At 40.4% G+C, this 18,160-nt stretch overlaps 1 non-coding gene across 1 annotated transcript; it reads left to right on the top strand.

The window, feature by feature from the left end:
- The first annotated feature begins 8,203 nt into the window (after positions 1-8,203).
- LOC116559090 lies at positions 8,204-8,339 on the top strand. Its single transcript, XR_004272294.1, has one exon.
- Positions 8,340-18,160: the final 9,821 nt, after the last annotated feature.

The following is an 18,160-nucleotide window of genomic DNA, read 5'->3' as shown; positions in this document are numbered from 1 at the left end:
GAGTCACATTTAACAAAATAGGGACCTTAATAACCATTGGTATTCAAATATTATTGATCAGCAGTCTAGAATTTAACAATTAAGTATGTTATGCCTGAGAGTATTTTGGAGAATTTCAGGTTTGATGAGAGGAAATTGACTTTACTTTTTTTTTTTCTTTTGACACAGAGTCTTACTCTGTGGCCCAGGATGGAGTGCTGTGACGCAATCTTGGCTCACTGTAACCTCCACCTCCCAGTGTTCGGCCACTCAAGTAGCTGGGATTACAAGCGTGCGCAACTGCACCAGGTTACTTTTTGTATTTTGTTTGTTTGTTTTTTGTTTTTTTGAGATAGAGTCTTGTTCTGCTGCCCAGGCTGGAGCACAGTGGTGCTATCTCGGCTCACTGCAAACTCCGCCTCCCAGGTTCAAGCTATTCTCCTGCCTCAGCCCCCTGAGTAGCTAGGATTACAGGCATGCACCACCACGCCCAGCTAATTTTTGTATTTTTAGTAGAGATGGGGTTTCACCATGTTGGTCAGGCTGGTCTCGAACTCCTGACCTCGTGATCTACCCGCCTCGGCCTCCCAAAGTGCTGGGATTACAGGCATGAGCCACCACTCCCAGCCTTGAATTTTCTTTTTTAGTAGAGATGAGATTTTGCCATGTTGCCCAGACTGGTCTTGAACTCCTGGCTTCAAGTGATCTACCCCCCTTGGCCTCCCAAAGTGTTGGGATTACAGGCATGAGCCACCACACCTGGCCACCTTTACTATTTTTTACCACACCTTGTAACAAGGTGGTGCAAAGTTTTCATTTATTTATTCTTGAAGTCCTTGCCAACCTTATCAAATGCCCAATAACACGGCTGCCTCCCAGGCTTACTGCTAAGGCCACAGAAGATTCCTTCTGTCCCTTGCAAGTCCTATTGCTAACATCTTATGTGATGCTGTGTGGCATACTTAGGGAATCATATGTGAAATTACTTAAACATATGCACACTCATGTTGAAGGAACATGTTTCTGGGACAAAGCATCTTTTTCTATATCAGATTTTTTTTTTAACAAAGCCAAAATGAAAATATAAAACCCTATGAGATATCCATATGAAGTTACTCTGATTTGGGCTGACATGACTTATCTGAAGAGTATGTGCTAAGTACATTCAGGGTGGCCTTTTTCTCGGGGTCTAGAAGCATGAGCGGTACTGGGGCAGACTTTTTCTGGGGCCAATATTTGGGACCTGACAGCAATTCAGATACATCTGTGGATCGAGGGTGATGGAGTGAGGGGTGGACGGAGGGGTGATTGGCATTGTCCCACCTGCAATTTCTGTCTCAAGCATTCCCCTACTGCCTTTTTCTGGCCATACTCCCCTTCTAGTGGCCAGAAGAAGTGGTTTTCTTTTTCTCAGAACATTTGACATTTAAAACTCATTGTCTCTTGCCACTTGAATCTCAGTGTTGACTTCAAGGATTCTGTAGAAGGGACAGGATTTAGAGGGCAAAGAGAAGCACAGGAAATCAAAGTGAGTGAAAGGGCAGGGGGTAATTTACGGGATGGATCAAAGGAAAAGGGATAAATGATGATGAGAGTAGCAACATTAAGTCTGAAAAGACAAGAAAAATGAAAGAGACCAAAGGGCAAGACACACAATAGGTGAGAAGGGAACATTTCTAAAATAACAACTGTGATCCTTTAAGTTTAAAAAAATTGCACAAACAACTTCAGAATACTGGTAATAAAAACACAGATAAAATTCCCCTTCAATACTATTTTCCCTAGAAATCAAATCTTTTTCCTGTTTTTTTCCACCCCCAGAGAATGGAAAATATTTGAGGTACAAGCCTATCAGGTGTCTACAAATAACTACAAAATTTTGACTTACATTTATTTATAATGCCTAAGGCACAGCCACAAGTCCTCCTCCTCTCGGGAAAGAAGGGGAAAATTTTAGGAGTTGGCTACTCTTGGCTAGGTGTGGTAGCTCACACCCATAATCCCAGAACTTTGGGAGAATGAGGCTGGAGGATCACTTGAGCCCACCAGTTTGAGACCAGCCTGGGCAATATCATAAGATCTCGTCTCTACAAAAATATTACAAAACATTAGCCAGGCATGGTGGTGTGTGCCTATATTCCCACCTCCTGGGGAGGCTGAGGCAGAAGGATTGGTTGAGCTCGGCAGGCAGAGGTTTACCGAGCTGAGATTGCACCATTGTACCTTCAGCCTGGGTGACAGAGTGAGACCATGCCACCAGCAAACAAACTTCCCCAAAAAAAACCCGAAATAAAAAAAGAGCTCACAGTTCTTATCTTCACTTTAAGTTTATACATCCCTTCCTCAAGGTGGTTCTCCTTCTAATCCCAAAATAACAGAAACATGGAATTAGGTTAAGACAATTAGCTAAAGAAATTGATTTCTTCGTGCCATTATGTTCATTAATAGGCATTCTAGAATTTGAGGTACTTATTTATTATTTTCTGTCTTAACATACATATTAACATTCACAGATGTAACATATCCTTAGAAGCATACTCACATTTTGAAATATCTTCACCTTCAAATTGTAGAGAAACGAAGCACTGAAATAATTCATAATTTTCATCAAAGCTAGGGGTACTTTAACTGTGGACCACATTGTAGGCAGGGGAGGTGGCAGCTGACATACATTTCCTACAGAATTATCTGTAGCTATAACTTTTCATCTCTAATTTGGAAAGAATAAAAAATTCCAAGAAATAATAATAATAGATTGATAGGGCCTATCTTGGGTATACAGTAATTTATGTATAAAATATCATACATAAATGTTGGTATTTTATTATTTGTAATAGATTACTTGCAATTCACCTCTCAGTTGGTTAAACACATTCATACATAACATTATGGTTAAGTATGATTGGTCTAACACGGCAACGTTGTAATGAACTATAACCTGTGTAGCCACTGTAAAGACTTTCTGTTGTTGCCCTGGCTGGAGTGCAGTGGCACGATCTCTGCTCACTGCAACCTCCGCCTCCTGGAGTAGAGCGATTCTCCTGCTTCAGCCTCCAGAGTAGCTAGGATTACAGGTCCCCACCACCATGTCCAGCTAATTTCTGTATTTTTAGTAGAGACAGGATTTTGTCATGTTGACCAGGCTGGTCTCAAACTCCTGACCTCAAGTGATCCACCCACCTCAGCCTCCCAAAGTGCTGGGATTACAGGTGTGAGCCACCACACCCAACTTGTAAAGACATTTTAACCCTCTAACAATGAAGTCAATGAGGAGAACTTGAAATTGTTTTTGAATGTCTGATACACTTTTTTTCTTTCTTTTCTTTTTTTTTTTTTTGAGACAGAGTCTTACTCTATTGCCCAGGATGGAGTGCAGTGGTACAATCACAGCTCACTACAGTGTAGAACTTCTGGACTCAAGCAATTCTCTTGCCTCAGCCTCCCAAAGTACTGGGATTACAGATGTGAGCTACTGAGTTCAGCTCATTTTCTTATAAGGACCTGAATATCAGCTCTTTGCCAAGTCAAATGGTTTGGCACATAGGCAGGGATAATTTTAGAGCTCTGAAATAAAATACAAAAATAGCAATAATGTAGTTTTTAAAACTAACTCTGGGATTAAAAGAGAAATATGTAAACAATTATGTTTTCTTAAAGATTTCTAGGAGCACTGTGACCTGACCAAAGACAGAGAAGTTCCCAACATCCCTGGCCCCTTGCTGGCACCCAGATGATTGTGTTCATTGATTACCTCTTGATCCCAATACCCTTCCCTTCCCCTCCCTTAACATAAAAATAACCTGAAATTTGTACTGATGAAGATAAACTTTAGAATGCTAGTTCACCATCTTCTTGTTTTTCCTGGCTTTCCAAATAAACCTACTTTTCCTCCCACCAATCCTTGTCTCTCAAGTTTGGCTTTTGAGTTGCTAGCAGCTGACCCTGTGTTCAGTAACATTTTCAATATAAATCACTATTATTTCTCTTGGGCATCCACTGGCTGAAATTCAAGTTCTTTCTCTAATGCCAAAATCCCAAATCTCCATTTCATCAGCTTCAAATACATTTAAAAATGTCAAAATGCATTATGATAATGTTGTCAGATAAAGCCAAAAATACCGTCCATCTTTTATTGTCTTTGAATGGTCAGAAAATGAACAATAAAGGAATATCAGAGATGCTTCTCTAGAAACTTTAGTATTATAATTAAATCTGCCAAACATTTGCATGTGGTGTTTATAGCACAGTGTTTTATGTTTTCCAGGGAGAGAGATTATAGTTAATGAGTTGTATAACTCATACCTGAATTCATTTTTTCCTTTCTGTGTAAGTTGATTCCAAGGCATCAGTTTAAAGACCAGGAACAGAAGACCAGAGGCATAATTCAAATTACTGAGCACCTTCTGCTAACAATGTATAATGATTTTGTTACTTAGTACATGCGTACTTAACCCAGAGCCTAAGTTACCTTAGTACATGTGTACTTAGGTTCTGGGTTTAAAAAATAATAAATTATATACCTCTAGTCTTTCTTTTATTACTTTATTTTTTAAATAATTTTTAAAAATTTTAAGTTCAGAATACATGTGCAGAACTTGCAGGCTTGTTACATAGGCATACATGTGTCATGGTAGTTTGCTGCACCTATCAACCCGTCATCTAGGTTTTAAGCCCTGAGTGCATTAGGTTTTGTCTTAATGCTCTCTGTCCCCTATGTAGCTGTAGCTTTGATTTCAAAGTCTAGTACGGGATTTTTTTTTTTTTTTGAGTCAGGGTCTCATTCCATTGCCCAGGCTTGAGTGCAGCAGCACAATCTTGGCTCACTGCAACCTCTGCCTCCTGGGCTCAAGTCATCCTCCTACTTCAGCCTCCTAAGTAACTGAGTCTACTGCACGCATCACTGCTCCTGGCTAATTTTTGTATATATGAACAATATAATATAGAATATAAAATATCATATATAACATATATAAAATATATATAATATAAAATAAATAAAAATATAAAATGTAATAATATAATATAACATATATAATATATATATTGTAGAGAAGGGGTTTTGCCATGTTGGCCAGGTTGGTCTTGAACTTCTAAGCTCAAGCAATTCACCTGCCTCCACCTCCCAAAGTACTAGGATTACAGGCGTACGCCACCATGCCTGGCCGAAACAAATATAAACAGCTGGTGATGGAAGGTAAAAAACTCCTATATTGAAGCATTGTGTCACAGGTCACCAACTCTGCCTAGGGAACCCTTCTCAGAAGGGAGAAACTTTGAGATGGGCCTTGAGGAATGAGTTGGAATTTTCTGAGAAAAAAGAAAGCTAATGGTGTTTCTGGAGGAGGAAACAGTACGTGTTTGGGAGTAAGAGTTTTGGGAGAAAGGCAAAGAGTTCTGTGTAACTAAATTAAAAGGAGTACGTGAGTGTATTGCCTTGAGCCTCATTTATGTTTTACTTCTGAATATACTCTGAACTTTTATTCTGTCTATTGCTGTTTGAAGTGTTAAATAAACAACGATCCAAGATAGACACGACACCTAGTAGCCTTCCACTGTATTGTGGAGTGGGTTAAGATGAATCTTTAGGATAGTTACAGATTCTGCCTTTAATGCATTCACAATATATTGACTGAGACAAACTAGAAGCGTTTTGCTTCTATTTACTTGAGTGAGTGGAAGGAACTGAAGCATAAAGAGCCGTGAATGACTCATTTGGTGGGGAGTGTTAGGCTATAACTTAAGACCTCTGATTTCGAGGGAGCCTTTGGTTCATATCTGCACACCTTCCAAGATCTACAGACATTGTTTTCCACAGCACAAGTACCTCACCATCTTAAGGGAAGGCACATAAAAAGAGCAAATATCTCTGCCAACCCGAGATCCTCTTTGTTCTGAAAATACCACCTGTACTCACTGTTTAGCACCTACCAAGAAAGCAAGTGTTTAATGGCTCAGTCTTGGGTATCCGCAGGGCTTAGCCTATGCTCAGCACAATCTGATGGGAATTGGAGGCCTATAAGATGTGTGGGTTTTTTTTTACCCTCTTGGAGTTTATAATTGGAATGAGATTACCACCCAGTTAGAGCTTAATTACAGAGAGTTGGGCTGGGTGTGGTAGTTCAAATCTGTAATCCCAGCACTTTGCGAAGTTGAGGCAGGAGAATCCTTTGAGTTCAGGAGTTCAAGACCAGCCTGGGCAACAAAACGAGACCCTATCTCTATAAAAAAAGAAAATAAAATAAGCTAGCCAGGTGTGGTGGTGTGTGTCTGCAGTCCGAGGTACTTGGGAGGCTGAGGTGGGAGGCTGGCTTGAGCCCAAGAGTTTGACCTTGCAGTAAGCCACTTTTGCCACTGCACTGCAGCCTGGGCAACAGAGCCAGACTCTGTCTTAAAAAAAAAAAAAAATTATAGAAGAAAGTTGGTTACAGAAGCAGAAGAATTCTATCTGTTCCTGACTATGGACTTCCAAAACCTTTTTCTGAATCAGAATTTCCAGCTGTCTTGTGACACATTTGTGAGGATGTGCCAAAGGCCCTTAAATTCAACCGGTTCAAAATTAGACTGATTAATTCTTTTTTCCCATTATTCCCATCTCAAGTGCTCTCCATTCTATATTTAGATCTTGGTTAATAGTATTATCTTCTGTTCAGCGAGCAAACTAGATATTTGTGGGCCCTAAATGATTTCTTCCTTTCTCTCACACTTTAATATCCAAACTATCACTAAGTCATGTTCATGTAATCTTCAAAATGAATTTCAAATTTCGACTGTAGTTTGGTGTAAATGTAATAGTCTGTAATTCGTAGTATGCCAAAAAATATATAGCTTCTATGCATGGGTAGCAATGGATGCTGTGGTGGGAACATCTGTTTGACAATGCATGTTGGCTCAGTTTCTTCAAGTTACGCCCATTTCAGGTTAACTCAGACTTCCAAGATTTCTCTACATTCCTGGCTTCTCCCCCGGAGGCTTCTGGGTATGGGTTAAAGCTGTCTTGTCTCATGTGATAAGAGAAGCATCTGGGGGTTGAGAGGTGATGGAGGCAAGATCACATTTTGTCCTCTGAGTTTTTGCTTGTCTCCAGCTGAAGTGTCCTTTGCTTTTCCCTGTATGTGTCATCCTATGTTCTCACTAAACCATCAGCGACAGAACTAGTCTCACCTGGTTTTTGGTACGTGTTAGCACCTGCTGTTGCTGAGCTTGGAATCCATCATGGTCTCTGGTGCTGCGGCTGCTGCATTCTGGCTCAAAGTCCTTGCCATTTCTCAAGTCCTTCCAGCATGTTCTTGCTCCCTGAGCAGGTGGGAACCTCTGGATCTTCTGCACGTTGTGCACAGTGTTGATTATGTTTTCCTTGCTAGATCTTCCTGCCAATGCCATTTCTACGTGTCTAATGTTAGCTCTAGTGTTCTCAGATTTAGTCATGTTTATCTAGATTGTCTTCGTCCCACTCGTTGAGTTCTGACCACTTTGCCCCGTCTCTAGAAGATGAAGGACTTTCTCTCGTTTTTCCCCTGTCTGTATGGTCAGCTCATATTGTTCCCCATGTGGATGCATCATTCGAACTCTTTTCCCTGGAGCCGTAAGATGACAGGACTGTAGGGGAATATGATTTATAGTGGAAATAAGGACTCTTTGTTTACTATTTTCAAAATAGTATTCTTATTACATATAGTCTCATTTGTACATACACGCCTCTGTGCATTTTTTGTTAAAACAAAATTATTACTATACTTAATTTCTGGAAACTTCTTTTTTAGTCAAATAATATATTTTGAAGCACTTTCCATGCCAGGACATTCAGATATAGTTTATTCTTTTTAATGGATACATACTATTCAATTATATGACTGTATCATGATTTGTCTAGTGGTGGATGTTTAGCTTGTAGTATTCTATTTTTACTATTACAAATATTTCTGCAACAAACCTTGTACGTTGTGCAAGGAAAATTGACCATTTCTGTATTTCCCTTACTGCTTTGGTGGGCTTGTTTTGTCCTGCTTAAAACGATCCTTTTCTACCCTAAGACCAAATACGTATTTCTTTTATTTTTTCTTTTCTTTTTTACGTTTTATCTTTTTCTTTTCTCTCTTTTCTTTTATACTTTAACATGTTTAATTCATTTTGATTTTTAAAAATATTCTATGACATTGGTAGAATTATCATTTTTCCATATATTATAGAGTTGTGTATTTAAAAAAAAACAACAACAAATTTTCAGGTCCTCTCTCCCATGGTGGGTGGGTGGGGGGTTTCCTTTTTTCCTCAGCCAAGGCTGAAAGCAAAGATCAGATCTTGAGGATCATTGTCAAGACTGCCAGGCACTGGGAAGCCTTGTTTTCCTACCTCAGACTGTAGAAAACAAAACCCCAATTTTTTTCACAGAAATGTTTCTGGTTGAAATCAGTTACTTGGGAAAGTTAGGTTGAGTGATGTTCTAATTGATCTCACTTTCCTACTCAGCATTTCAGTTCTCATTCTTTTGTCTTAAACTACAATTGCCAAATGGCCTAAACCTGTCTTTGCAATAAGGCAGTAGATGTAAATTTCTCTCTTCCCTATTTGCGATAGTTAGGTTGTTAAACTGAATGAATATCCAATCTCAGTTTACAGATCCCCACTGCAAATATAATGAAGCAAAAACCATTTAAAATCACTATAGAACCCCAGAATGAACTCCAAAACTGAGAATTTGTGCAGTGTTATCATATTTTATTTGTTTATTTATTTTTAAGAGATGAGGTCTCGCTGTGTTTCCCAGGCTAGAGTGCAGTGGCACGATCATGGCTCGCTGCAGCCTCGAACTCTTAGGCTCAATTAATCCTCCCGCTTCAGGTTCCTAAGTAGCTAGGACTTCAGGCACATGCCACCACCCCTGGCTGATTTTTATTTAAAAAAATTTTTGGAGAGATGGTGTCTCACCATGTTGCCCAGGCTATCTATCATAAGGTTCAAAACAATTTCAACAGGCTCATTTGTAATAAAATGTAAAAGCAGAGTTGTCAAAGTCTGCATTTAAAAAATGTCTGTTACATAACTGTTATTTTTGCAAAAACAGAATTTGTTTTCTTCTTAAGTCTCTCTATTTATCTACCTACCTACCAACCTCCTCATCCATATTTAGATCTATCTATAGATACATATTTGAAGAAACTGAGAAAAAATTATGTACAAAGCAGAAAAGAATTCACTGGCGCCAGTGAATTGGTCAACATTTTGGCCAGTTTTCTTCTCATGTTGTACTTATGCAATGCACATATGGTTTCTTTAACTGCAAAGTAGAAGATCACCACCTACATTTTGACTAAATGTAATAAAGTTGACTATTAAAATTAATATTCAGTGGAACTGATGCTAAAGGCAAATGTAATCATCAAAGAATAAATTTTAATGGCTGGGCACAGTGGCTCACGCCTGTAACCCCAGCACTTTGGGAGGCTGAGCCGGTGGATCACTTGAGGTCAGGAGTTCAAGACCAGCCTGACCAACATGGCGAAACCCTGTCTCTACTAAAAATACAAAAAAGTAGCCAGGCTTTGTGGCGGGTGCCTGTAATCCCAATTACTCTGGAGGCTGAGGCAGGAGAATTGTTTGAACCTGGGAGGAGGAGGTTGCAGTGAGCAAAAATCATGCCAGTGCACTCCAGCTTGGGTGACAGACTCTGTCTCAAAAACAAAAATTTTTTTTAATACCAAAGTAAATCTAATTGATCAAAATAAGATCAATATAATAATGATTATAATTTCATACATTTTTGTGGTAATATTTTAGAAGTTCGACATTAGGCCCGGGCACAATACCTCCTACCGAGACACCTGAGTGCTGCTGTGCTTGTTGTCCTCAGACTGTACCTTTGCCTATCAAGGAGATGCTCGTGTCAGCTAAGGGCAGTGAGGGGACATAGTGTTTGTTGCCATGTGGCCATCTTGCCGCCAAGTTACTGGATGTTCTCACCTCTGAATTGTAACCAACCAAAAAATTTCTACTCTTCGTATTCTGCCTTTGAAGATTGGATCACTGGTAACTGCAATTTCATTGGACAGATCCACAAATGTAAGCTTTTTTGCCTAATTAAAAAAAATACCGAATATTGTTGTGCTCATGTTTTTTGTTTTAAAAAATTTAAGCTTGGGCAACATGGTGAGATCCCACCTGTACTAAAAATTATTATATTATTTTTTGAGACCGAGTCTCACTCTGTTGCCCAGGCTGAGTGCAGTGGTGTGATCACAGCTCACTGCAGCCTCGAATCCCTTGGCTCAAGTGATCCTCCTACCTCAGCCTCCTACATAGAGGGGAGTACAGGTATGTGCTACCACATCTGGGTAATTTTTTGTATTTTTAGTAGAAATGGGGTTTCACCATGTTGCCCAGGCTGGTCTTGAACTCCTAGTCTCAAGCAATCTGCCTGCCTTGGCTTCCCAAAGTGTTGGGATTAGAAGTGTGAGCCACTATGCCCAGACACTACTCAAAATTAAAAAATTAAGTGGGTGTGGTGGCATGGGTGAAGTCCTAGCTACTTGGGAGGCTGAAAGGGTAGGATCACTTGAATGTAGCAGGTCATTGTGGGAAGTGAATCCAGGGCTATGATCATGACACTGCATTCCCTCCTGGGAGACAGAGCAAGACCTTGTTTAAAAGAAAAAAAAAATGTATGCACATGATATACATAATTATGTGGACAAAATTTATTCTTAAGCCTTGGGCTTGGAAAAGTACCAGTGGAGCAATGTGACCGGCTTTCAGGTTAGCATTTTGCTAACCTGAATTTCCACCTGATCTCAGTTCTCACTCACTGCACACACACCAGTGCCAGCCCCTTTGGTGGAGCGGCATGACTTGAAGCTCCTCACAGCAGGAATCATCAGGCAATACTTGCCATCTCATGGCAATCGCTAGCCAACAAGCCTCTTTCTCTGCAAGGGACTACTTGTGAGTGAATTCTGTGCTGTACGTATTCATCTCTGCAAAGCATAGTGCTAAGGCTTTCTTTTGAACAAGAACTGTTTTTTCTTTTTCTTTCTTCAGTAGCTACTCTTCCTCAGCGTCTGACCATATCATAGGAGTACATGATCAGGCAGCTCCATAACCTCTTTCACGTCATGCTGTCGTCTTTGGCTGCAAAAGAATGATGAACGCGGCCCCAGTCTTGCCGCCACAGCCGGCAATGCTGTTACCTTATGCTCTGCTGTAATTACTTCCTGAGTACACAGAACTAAACGATGTGAACTGAACATATGGCTGTGATTCTTAAGCCACTCAGACCTTTGTTTGTTTCATTGTCAATGACAACTGCCTGGCACCTTCCTTTACTGATTTCCCATTTGTAAAGATTCCTTCAGTCACATTAATGTGTGAGATCGGCATTCAAGATTAAGAAGTTTGTTGATGTGAAAATAACACCAAATGCAGTTGCATTTGTCATTAATCCATGGTGCTGACACGTAGACAAAAGTTCACATGACTAATACACAAAATATTAAATATATTTAATAATATCATTAACATTTTTTGTCAAAGTGGAATATAATTGAGGCATAATCTTTTCGGTAACATGGTTTTTAGAATTTACATCCTGTGGCTGGGTGTGGTAGCTCACGCCAGTGCATTCTAGCATTTTGGGAGGCCACAGCAGGAGGATTGCACAAGTCCCAGAATTCAAGACCAGCTGAGCAAAATAATGTGACCCTGTCTTATCAAAAAAATTTTTAAAAAATTTTAAATTTTTAATTTAAAAATATTTTTAAATTAAAAGGAGAATTTATCTCCTGGGCACATATCAGAAATCCATCATTTTCAATATCTAAAAATTACTGGATTCTATGACAAGCCTTTCAACAAGCTTGTTAAAAAGTCTAGCTTTCATAGATTTTGTATTATAAGTAGTTATTTGTCAAGTCTGTTGTATGTCATTTGTTCATAAAATATGTTTAGGTGCCTCATTTTTCTCTAACTTTTCCTTTTTTCCATATGAATCACTGAGAATGTCTAAATTTTTTAAAAATAAGTTTTCTCATATTAACACATAACTCTGCTGACTGGTCTTATTTTATATTCATGACTTTGAACCACAAATTGGACCTTGTAATTACACTATAGTTTTCTGGTCTATTTTTTTTCCTGGTTTCTTAAAAGACTCACACATTTTTTTTTTTTTGAGAGAAAGTCTCGCTCTGTCACCCAGGCTGGAGTGCACTGTGGCTCAATATCAGCACAGCAGCCTCCACCTCCAGGGTAAAAGTGATTCTCATGCCTCAGCCTCTCAAGTAGTGGGGATTACAGGCTGGCACCACGCGCCTGGCTAATTTTTGTATTTTTAGCAGAGTGAGGTTTCACCACGTTGGTCAGGCTGGTCTTGAACTCTTGGGCTCAGATAATCTGCCCACTTCGGCTTCCCAGTGTGGTGGGATTACTGGCAGGAGCCGCTGGGCCTTGCAGCTTCTTTAACTGGTTGCTTCTCAGCGCTGTGACTGGAAGTTTCACCTTCTTACTCCCGTGGCTTCAGATGGCTGCAACATTTCCAGCTTCTCCTCTTCCACCTTCCCGTCCACCATTTTCCCCCAAATTATCTAATTTTTCTTTTAATTTTCAATTCCTTGATAGATTGTATTTTGTACACTCGTTGGTGGCATTGTATACTTCTTGTGTGTCACCTTGGATTTTCTTGGTCTCACCTGTCTTGGGGGCCCTTGGTCACTTACGACAGATCCTGCGATCTGCAGAGTTCTAGTTTTGCAGCAGAGCCTCTGCCAGAGTTTCTGGCTTTTCCCAGCAGAAACACAACCAAGATTTGAGATCTGGTTCACTGAGACGCTGCTGAAAGGGTCAAGGCTATGAAACCCAGGTAGAGTGATTAAATTTACTCTTCACTTCCATCCCAGGCAGGGACGATTCTAAGGTCCTGCATGTCTATATGAGTGTCCCCGTGGGCCCTGTGATGAGCTGCATTCTTTCAGTGCTGCAGGTCCTGCTGCATCTGCTTCTCATCCTTCAATCTCCCTGCCCTGGGACTGTATCTCCTTATGAAGCATTCATGCTTACATCTTATTCAGGCTGTGTTTTTTAGAGACCCTTGGCTAAGCCATGGGCGGTTTACTTTTTTCTCCCTGCCCCCCCCTTTTTTTTTGAGACGGAATCTAGCTCTGTCGCCCAGACTGGAGTGCAATGGTATGATCTGGGCTCGCTGCAACCTCCGCCTCCCTGGTTCAAGCAATTTTCCTGCCTCAGCCTCCTGAGTAGTTGAGATTATAGGCATCTGCCACCACACACAGCTAATTTTTTTTTGTTTTTTGTTTTAGCAGAGACAGGGTTTCATTATGCTGGCCAGGCTGGTCTTGAACTCCTGACCTCAGGCGATCCACCTGCCTCAGCCTCCCAAAGTGCTGAGATTACAGGTAGGAGCAACCACACCTGGCCTTTTTCTCCCTTTTATGAGACTTGCCTGTCCATAGTCTTAGTCACTGTCCTTTTCCCTTTTAGGATATTTATATTTTGTGTAATGATTTGCAACAGCTCTTCAGGAGTTGGAGGCTATTAAATTTTGTTTTAGTATGTTTTAAAATTAAAAAGTACTATTTGAGCACAGTGGTAATCTCAGGGCTTTGGGAGGCTGAGGTGGGAGGATAGCTTAAGCCAGGAGTTCGAGACCAGCCTGGGCAACACAGTCAGTCCCTGTCTCTACAAAAAGTAAAAATGCACAGTGGTGTATTCCTGCAGTCCCAGCTATCCTGGAAGCTGAGGCGGGAAGATCACTTGAGCCAAGAGTTTGAAGTGGCAGTGAACCATGATCATGCCATCATGCCACTGCACTCCAGCCTGGGTGATGCTCAGTCCTGACCTAAATAAAAAAGAAAGAAAGAGATCATCGTCAGTACCGTAGAATCCCCCTCTGTGCCTCTCTCCACTCACATCCCCTTTTTCCCTCTATTCTGTGACTATTCCTGTGACTTTTCTTTCTTTATCCTGTGCATGCGCGTGTTTGTATATAGTTGTGTATATATGTATGATACACATATAAAGCTGATTGCTTCTTAGCACTGCAACTGGACCTGTGTTTATGTACACATACCTGCATACATATACACATACATACATGCACACACATGTACATATACAGAATAAAGAAACAATAGTTTTCACAACTCCCTACCTTTCATCTTTTCAGCTGTATTTTTTTTTTTTTTTTTTGACACAGGGTCTCATTCTGTTGCCCAGGCTAGAGTATAGTGGTGCAATTTTGGCTTACTGCAGCCTTGACCACCCAGACTCAAGGGATCCTCCTGTCTCAGTCTCTCAAGTAGCTGGGACTACAGGAATGTGCCACCACGCATGGCAAATTAATTAATTATTATTATTATTATTTTGTAGAGACAAGGTCTCACTATGTTGCCCAGTCTGGTCTTGAAATCCTGTGCTCAAGCAATTCTCCCACCCCAGCCTCTCAAATGCTGGGATTACAGACATAAGCCACCACGCCTGGCTTGTTTTCAGATGTTTCTCCCATTCCATTCTCATCCACACACACAAAAATTACATCCAATGTAAGATGAAGACACTCAAGGCACACACAAGGAGGCCAGATGATACATGATTACTCAGAAAACCCAGAATTTAAGCCAAAAGGAGAAAGAAGCAAAACCCCAGCTCACATTATAACAATTTTAGACAACCACCACTGATATTTCTAAAATGCTCTAAGATCAGTTGCAGCCATGGACATTGATTTAAGTAGGGGAAATAATTGAATGAATCTTCTAAGCATTACATAGACTGTAGGGACTGGAAAATACAAAGGTGAAATCATGAAAGAAAAATTATCCAAATACATCAAATATACATAATAAATCTAATACCTGTGGATATGTACTCTTCTGTTTCCTACTGTTTTTAAATTGAATTTCCTCCTTCCTTGTTACAGTTGAACATAGATATATGAAAACAGAACTTAAACAAAGATAAAACCATGCAGTAGTGTGTGCCCATGGTCCTAGCTACTTGGGAGGCTGAAGCAAGAGGCAAGAGGATCATTTGAACTTAGGAGTTTGAGGTTAAAGTGCCATAATTGTGTCTGTGAATAGCCACTGCACTTCAGCCTGGGCAACATAGCAAGACCCCATCTATAAAAAAAAGGTTAAACAAGGGTCATGAAACCATCCTTACGCATTTGGAAGTGACCATATGCCACTCACAGGCTTTAAAAGTTTGAGGTATCATCCTACCGTCAAGGACCATCATCAACCTTGAATTTAGCATATCTTTTTTGGTCTAATTAACTTCAGTATAAGAGATTTTATAGTCACTTAGAATATAAAACTATCAGAGGTAGAGTGTATGTATAACTGTTTACACAGCTCATATCAGAGTAGGTACTTAAATGGATTTTGGTTGTCTAACTAAAAGCATGTCAATTTTATTGATCTTTTCAAAGAACCAACTTTTGTTTTCATTGACTTTTCTCCATTGTTTCTGTTTTCTATTTCATTGATTTTTACTCTAATTTTTATTTCCTTTCTTTTCCTTATTTTGAATTTAATTTGCTCTTCTGTTTGAAGTTTCTTCAGGTGGGAGCTTAGATTATTATCTGAAATCTTTTTTTCCATTCTTTTCTTTTTCTAGAGACAAGGTCTCACTCTGTCACTCAGGATGTAGTGCAGTGGTGCAATCGCAACTCGCTGTAACTTTGAACTCCTGGGCTAAAGTGATCCTCCTGTCTCAGCCTCCTGAGTAGCTGGGACTATAGGCACGTGCCACCACGTTCAGCGAATTATTAAATTTCTTTGTAGAGATATGGTCTCATTATGTTGGCAGGCTGGTCTTGAACTACTTGGCTGAAGTCATGCTCCTGCCTCAGCCTACCAAAGTACTGGGATTGCAGGTGTGAGTTACTGCACCAGGCCTTTTTTTACTGTTCTAATTTACATTTTCACAACTAAAACATTTCCCTTTAAGTACTTATTTATCTCCATACAATAAATTTTGGTATATTTAAAAATGGCACTTGAGGTCAGGGGCAGTGGCTCATGCCTGTAATCACAGCACTTTGGAAGACCAAGGAAGGTGGATCACTTGAGGCCAGGAGTTCGAGACCAGCCTGGCCAACATGGAGAAACTCTGTCTCCACTAAAAATACAAAAATTAGCCGTGGTGGTGTGTGGCCCCTCACTCTAGCTACTCGGGAGGCTGAGGCAGGATGATGGCTTGAACCTGGGAGGCGGAGGTTGCAGTGAGCTGAGATCTCACCATTGCACTCTGCACTCCAGCCTGGGCAACAGAATAAACTTCTGTGTAGCTAAAAAAAAAAAAAAAAAGCACTTGATTGAACATTCTCATGGTATGGCACGCCATTGTTATCTAGCTTGTAGTATTGTTGAGAAATTCAAAACCATTCACGTGGGTCCTCCGTACCACTTCCTTTCTTCATCTCATAGCTCTTTATTTCCAGTGTTCTAAAGCTGTACAATCACATGTCCTAATATGGTCTATTTTTATCCACGAAGGTGACCTGAGCAGTTGACCAGTTGACTGCTTCTTTCAATCTTGGTACCCATGCCCTTCAATGCTGCAGAATTTTCATGTACTATATCCATGATAATTTCTCAGGTCCTATGTGCGTGTGTGTGTGTCTGTGTGTGTGTTTGTGTGTGTGTGTTTGGGACAGGTTCTTGCCCTGTCCCTTAGGCTGGAGTGAATGGTATGATCAGAGATCAGAACTCACTGTAATTTTGGCCTCCTGGACTCCGGCAATCCTGCTGCCTCAGCCTCCTAAGTAGCTTGGACTATAGGTGCATGCCACCGTGCCTGGCCGACTTTTATTTTATTTTATTTTGTAGAGATGGGTTCTCACTGTGTTGTCCAGGCTGATCTGGAACTCCTGGCCTCAAATGATTCTTTCCCTTCAGCCTCCTGAGTAGCTGGGATTACAGGTGTGCCCAGCCCAGGATGATTCATTTATTTCTATTTTCTCTTTCTCTATTTCTACAACTCCTATTATTCAGATATCTAGATTTTAGATGGAATATATTTGAATTTCTTTAGCTTTCCTTTACTTTTTCCACTTTTTGTTTTGTGTTTTTGCTCTACTTACAGAGATATTTCCTTAACTATAGTTTAAACTCTTCTACTGAGTTTTGTCTTTTAAAAAATTATCATTCAGAGTTCTTTTCTTCTGACAGTTGTCTTGTAATAGCATCCTTTCTTGTTTCTTGTAGCAATATACTCTCATGTCTCCGAGGAAATTAATGATAGTTTCTTTGAAGTTTTTTTTATTTTTTTTTATTTTAAGATGTAGTCTCGCTCTGTCGCCAGGCTGGAGTGCAGTGGCACGATCTGGGCTCACTGAAACTTCCGCCTCCCGGGTTCAAGCAATTCTCCTGCCTCGGCCTCCCATGTAGCTGGGACTACAGGCGTGTGCCACCATGCCCAGCTAATTTTTGTATTTTTTAGTAGAGACAGGGTTTCACCATGTTGGCCAGGATGGTCTCGATTACTTGACCTCGTGATCCACCCGCCTCAGCCTCCCAAAGTGCTGGGATTACAGGTGTGAGCCACTGTGCCCAGCCTCTTTAAAGTTTTTATCTTGGCATAGACTATTCTCTTTAAGTTGTTTTATTTTTCATTTATGTATTCTGCTCCTGCTCACTCTCCCTTCATCCTTCTCTCTTCGTCATTCATGCTCTCTTTTCCCCCTTACTCTCTCTTCCTGTGTTGGAGATTTTTTCTTAGCTGTCTAGTGATTTTTGGCACTTGTTCACAATTAAGAATGGGGTAAAAAAAACACTAATTGGAAGTTTTGTGTGCGTTGTTGGTTATTGCTGTCCTATACACTTTAGTCTGATCTGACTGACTGTTTAATTGGGCAAGCCCCAATTTCATTATTTCTCTTTCCCCTTGGGTTGGTTAGAAAATAATATTCCAATCTCTTTCTTGGTTGCCATTGTTTTGGTAGCCAAGTGGGGAAAGAAGTGGTGGTTCCAATCTTCAGTTTATAGTATTTCACTAAAATTTCTTTCTTTCTTTTTTTCTTTTTTGAAATAAGGTCTTACTCTGTCACCTAGGCTGGAGTGCAGTGGCACGATCTCAGCTCACTGCAACCTCCATCTCCCGGGTTCAAGCAGTTCTCCTGCCTAAGCCTCTCTAGTAGCTGGGATTATAGGCACCCACCAGTGTGCCTGGCTGTTTT

Source organism: Sapajus apella, unplaced genomic scaffold (assembly GCF_009761245.1).
Source record: "Sapajus apella isolate SASKATOON/1434 unplaced genomic scaffold, GSC_monkey_1.0 scaffold22, whole genome shotgun sequence".
Lineage (NCBI taxonomy): Eukaryota > Metazoa > Chordata > Mammalia > Primates > Cebidae > Sapajus > Sapajus apella.
Note: the sequence above shows the minus strand (reverse complement) of the source record. Positions and strands in the feature narration are given on the sequence as shown.